Source organism: Neomonachus schauinslandi, chromosome 9, assembly GCF_002201575.2.
Source record: "Neomonachus schauinslandi chromosome 9, ASM220157v2, whole genome shotgun sequence".
NCBI lineage: Eukaryota > Metazoa > Chordata > Mammalia > Carnivora > Phocidae > Neomonachus > Neomonachus schauinslandi.
Window position 1 is genome coordinate 51886650 of NC_058411.1, and position 6041 is coordinate 51892690.

Below are 6041 nucleotides of genomic sequence, written 5' to 3' on the forward strand. Positions count from 1 at the left end.
TCTACTTTATTGTATCCCACCTGCCAGGTACCTGCTTAATACCATTTCTTTCCATCAGGTCATAAGATAAGCTAGTACGGCTTAAAGTAACCTCCAAAGGAGTCTTAAAAGTGGCCTCAAAGATGGATTAATAATCAATAGGGCTGATAGTTAATTGCTACCAATGAGAGTATAAAGAAGGCTACTACAGCTTAAATATGGATAGAGCTCTATACACAGAAGCATAAATAAATGAAATCCTCTAGGTTAAGTCTCTCACAGCATGTTAATTTATAAAATATTCTGTCTGGTGGTTGGACACAAAGAATTTGAGCACATTGGTGTCTGCATGGGAGATGCTCCAAGGTGGTCATCAGCCCAGGTCAATGTGAAGTTAAGGAACTGCATGCTTCTGGCACCCAGGTAGGGACCAAATGTCCCCACCCACATGCATCGCTGACACCATGTAAGCAAAAAGCAGCAGAACAGCACACTGGAACCAGAAAGAAGCCCCTTTCTTCCTTCTACTGACAAAGCTTAAATCATGCCCACTGTAGGGAGAAATGTTCAAAAAATCCAGTCCATTATAGTAAAGCAAGATACTAAAGGGTAAATTTGAGCCTGAGAGATAAATCAATAACTGCACATGAGCCAGTACTTCTCTCTGACTTTGACAGAATTATTGAACAGCAGAACTATGAAATCTGCTCTCAGAAGAATTAAGAATTTATACTACCACAAAGAAGCTAAGTTCACAATTAAGAGTAATTTTTTAGTGAAAATAACTATCTAGTTCCTGGATTCTGGTTCTAGATTTCCCAGTAAACTTGAATAAGTCACTTGTTTGTGGGCCTCACTTCTACCTGATGAGAAAAGAGAAAAGCAATTTGAATTAGATGAACTCTGAAGTCCCTGCCTGGTGTAAGGCAAGGAGAACTCTACTGTGGGGTTGGTTCAACTACCCTGCAGTGAATAAAGGACTGTAAATGGGGTGGAGGGATCAATAGTTAAAGGCTGCATTAGCACTAGACTGACTAGGAGGGCCTCAGATGTTGCAGATGGAGACATCTGGTAACATGGAGACATCTTAAAATAGTAATAGCATCACAGACAGACTATTATGGGCACAATGAAGTCCACATTCAACAGCTTATCTATACTAACCAATTTTCCAAGTCTAAGCCAATATTACCCTTTGAATATATTTCAACAACAAAAAAAGCAGTGTAGGTTGGAATTCATACTAGCAGGATTTGACTATACTTGATTGGGACACTTCTGGTAAGATAATCATACTCCGTTAAATTTTCATCTCTCCTAGTTACTCATGATACACATACCATTCACATCTTACACAATATGTATGTAGACTCAGGACATTTAAAATATTCCAGGGCGCCTGGGTGGCTCAGTTGGTTAAGCGACTGCCTTCAGCTCAGGTCATGATCCCAGAGTCCTGGGATCGAGTCCCACATCGGGCTCCCGGCTCAGCGGGGAGCCTGCTTCTCCCTCTGACCCTATCCCCTCTCATGCTGTTTCTCTCTCTCTCAAATAAATAAATAAATAAAATCTTTAAAAAATAAATAAATAAATAAATAAATAAAATATTCTAGATGATACTATCATTTGTATATAGAAAAATTATTTATGACCATTAAGTTGGCAGCAGTCAGACACCTCAACCTATTATGCTAACAAATGGCAAGTACAGTACTATAATCTCTGGAAATTTTCTAAAATACATCTCTAACTCGAGCTTTTACCTTCTTTTTTTTTTTTAAAGATTTTATTTATTTATTTGAGAGAGAGAGAATGAGAGAGAGCACATGAGAGGGGGGAGGGTCAGAGGGAGAAGCAGACTCCCTGCCGAGCAGGGAGCCCGATGCGGGACTCGATCCAGGGACTCCAGGATCATGACCTGAGCCGAAGGCAGTCGCTTAACCAACTGAGCCACCCAGGCGCCCAAGCTTTTACCTTCTTAATAGCAACTTCAGTAAACCTTTTTTTATTCAATAAAAAATAAATTTCATAATCTAGTTAATCAAAATGATTACTGAACATCAGGTTTTCTTTTAAAATAATTTATAATCTATATAAATATAAATGTACACAATATAAAATAGGAAAATATTCTTTTACATATTTTAAACTGATCATAACAAACCACAGGAGTGATTATTGAAGTACATTTAGTATCGCCAGAGTTCTTTCATAACCTCACCTGAGCAGTATGATCATGCATCAGATTGTAGTCTACCTTGGTTAAGACCATCTGGTAACATTTGCATGTCAAATACATAGTGAATATATCTATATATTTCCTCAGCCTTCTGATGAGTTACTTGTGCATATATGGAGATTTCTTGAGGTGAGCTGAAAAATAAATTAGAACTTTTGACTTGTACAATTTAATATTCTTACTTGCTTAAAGACTACCAAACGTAAAAGAGTTAATATGTCCTTAGCACGAGTTTAAATAAAATATTCTCTATATTTAAAGTCATATATAATAATAATTTCAATATCTTACACAGGTTATTTTAATTAAAATAACCTATTTTCTGAAATCTTCCTTTTCAAGCACTAGACAAAAACTAGTAAAATTTACACTGTCACGTTTGTCTAGTTCCAGAACTAAACAGCCCAGGAATGTTAGAATGCAAGCTCAAATATAAGAGCTGTCTGTCTAGCTCCCAGAGGACTCTAAGCTCCCTAAAGGCAGTGCCTATTTTTACCCCCCATTAAGATCCACACCTGCATGCAGTGGCTGTAACATACTGGCAAGCAAAAAGTCTTTACTAAATGAGATAATCTTAACAGGTGCTATACATCTTTATTTTTAAAAAAAATTAAAATTTCTGTGAAATACTTCTAAGAATCATTTAAAAGTAACCATCTAAAAATATTAAAACAGACGTACCTGTTAGTCATCTTTTTCACAGAAGAAAACCGGTGACACATATTTAATGCAGTTATATAACTTACATTGGGAATACTCAGATAAAACTGAAGTGCCTCACATTTACTTCTGTTCACCACTGTCGGAACATGAATACCAACATTCTTTCTTTGTTCTACTAAAGACAGTTCCTTTAGCAAATCTGCAGTTTCTTCTTGGCAGGAACTGAAAAGAATTCGGATTCCAGCACCAATTAAGGTAGTCAGCAAGTTGTCATAGCTCTTTGTTCTCCTAAACATCCTGGATGTGTCTCCTAAATATTTCACATTTAGGAAAATGCAAACCTTAGTAACTTACGTTAAGTAGAATTATTAATACTATATATTATTAAAATCCCAAGATTTACAACCATTAAGCAAACTAGTGCCATGTTATGCTAACAAGAAAGCCTCAACTAAAGATTTAAAGTGATTCTCAAGTATCTGGGAGATAAAATAGGAAAAATTATCTTTATGAGTGTCTTCAGTTGGAATTAAACAGGAAGATGAGTCGGCAGGAGAGAGCTTATATTCCTAGCTAATTCATTCCTGAAGACCAACACCATATTACTTATCTCTAAAATTCTTTATAATGCTAGCACTGATGAATAGCTCAAGCACTGGCTTAACTGATACAAAATCTTATATATTTATTCCAAGAGTAACTCAAAACACTGCACACCCATTTTAACGTCATCTTTAATTCTTGCCTATTACTTCCCTAACCTTTCCCATTCATTTCTTTTCATATTCTATCCTCCGTTCTTTTGGGGGCACTTTTCATTATGGAAAAACAAAACAAAACTTTTTCCATAACTTTTTTTTTTCCTGTAACTTTTGCCATGTTACTTTCCTTTTATTCTAAATCTATTTCCTTTATATAAAGGATATGTTGGTAAAGAGGAAATTATAGAATTTTAGCATTAAAAGGACCCAAGAGATCACTTAATCTGAAGTCCTCACTTGTGGGGGGGGTGGGGGAGGGAGAAAGAAAAAAAAAACTTGGCTACTGAAAGAGTGACTTATCCAAGGCCGCATAGTTTACCAGTGACAGCATGAGGATAAAAAGGTACAATGCTAGGGGCGTCTGGGAGGCTCAGTCGTTAAGCACCTGCCTTCGGCTCAGGTCATGATCCCAGGGTCCTGGGATCGAGCCCCACATCAGGCTCCCTGCTCCGCGGAAAGCCTGCTTCTCCCTCTCTCACTCCCCCTGCTTGTATTCCCTCTCTCGCTGTCTGTCTCTGTCAAATAAATAAAAATCTTTAAAAAAAAAAAAGGTACAATGCTCAATTACCAACTCAATATTTTATATAAACTACATTATTTCCTTTTACTATATACTGTGTGACTGCATAATTCTTGAGTTCTTCCATACTGGCTTTTGCCTGCATGATTTCACTTAGCCCTCATAATATCACAAGATGAATAAGACAAGTATATTATTAACCCCTCAGAGGGAGTGATTTGTCAATGCAACATCACATAGCTATTGTGACACCAGAATTCAGTGTGTCTTCTGATTCCATATTCCATGACCTTTTCTATCATTCTCAGGGCTCCCCCTACAATTAAGTATCACCCAAAGAAATTCCCTAATTGAAGCTCCTGTGCACCCATTTCAGCTCCCTAATAAGAACTCCCGAATATTCAACTGAACACCCTTATGTCTCAAATCTGCTCTTCTCTGATATTCATAATTTCAATAAAAAGCACCACTACCTAACTAGCTGCCCAGTGAAAGAAATCAGTCTAATCGATTACAGTAATTCTTGCCTCCTTCCACCAACTACTGCTAATCCTGTGTCCTAATTCCCCTAAATCCTCCTCCTTTTGCCCACTACTGCCTTAAGGTCCTATCCTTTCTGGAGCTCCTGAAAAAAGGCATGACTGGTTCACTTGCCTTCAATTTCTCACCCTTTAACTGTCAAACTGCATTTAAACACAATGACTAAAAAAATCCAGAAATAAAGAAACCTATTTATGAAGCTAATAATAATAGCAGCATAAAATAAACACAATGACTAATGAAAAACATTATGGCTTTATATAAACATAAAGTGACATTTTTGAGTCAGGTATTTGTATTTTAAGAGTTTTCCACATCCTGACAATAGAAGAGTGAACTAAATAATAGTTGAGTTCCTTTACAGCCTTATAAACAAAAACATTTAAAAATACAAACCTGTTTTCTCTCTGTCCTTCTCCACAATCACACATATTCTTTCAAACATGGTCTGTAGGTACTGGATCTGGTCAATGAGTTTGTTCTTATTGATACTATTTAACATCTCAGATTGAGACCTCCTTTCCACCACCATGCGGTTACTCACAATGTAATCACAACCATTAAGAGGACAAACCTCTACTTGTAAGCCATGAATTGCTCTTAGGGAAGAAATTACTTCGGATCCAGAAGTGATTTCACAACTATCTACAAGAATACAAGTTCTTTGGCCTTCCTGTGGAAGTCTAAGAGAAGCATGTGCGCTAGCCAAATGTGGTTTTGAATTGGAACAGTTTGCCACTGAAGTTCTTGAATCCTCCAGTGTACTACCAACCTGAAAAGGTGGACAATATTGATAACAATCAGGTTAAATATATATTAGTGCCATAAACTTCTAACACCTGAAGTTGATTTTCCTTACTAAATTACAATTTCCTCTTTTTAACTGTTTTTTCTTCCTTCAATATGATCAAAGTGACTATATACATGAAGGACCAAGCTACCACTTCACACCTAGTAGGATGGCTATAATGAAAAACAAAACAAAACAGTAAAATAAATGTCAGAATGTGAAAAAACTGGAACATACATTGTTGTTGGGAATGTAAAATAGTTCGGCCAATGTGAAACACAGTTTGGCGATTCCTCAAAAGTTAAACACAGAATTACTATATGACCCAGTAATTCCACTCTGGGTCTATACCAAAAAGAACTGAAAACAGACTCAGATACTCATCTGCCAATTAATTTTGGAAAATTCTCGGGGCACCTGGGTAGCTCAGTAGTTAAACGTCTGCCTTTGGCTTAGGTCATGATCCCAGGATTCTGGAATCGAGTCCCACATTGGGCTCTCTGCTCAGCGGGGAGCCTGCTTCTCCCTCTCCCACTACCCCCTGCTTGT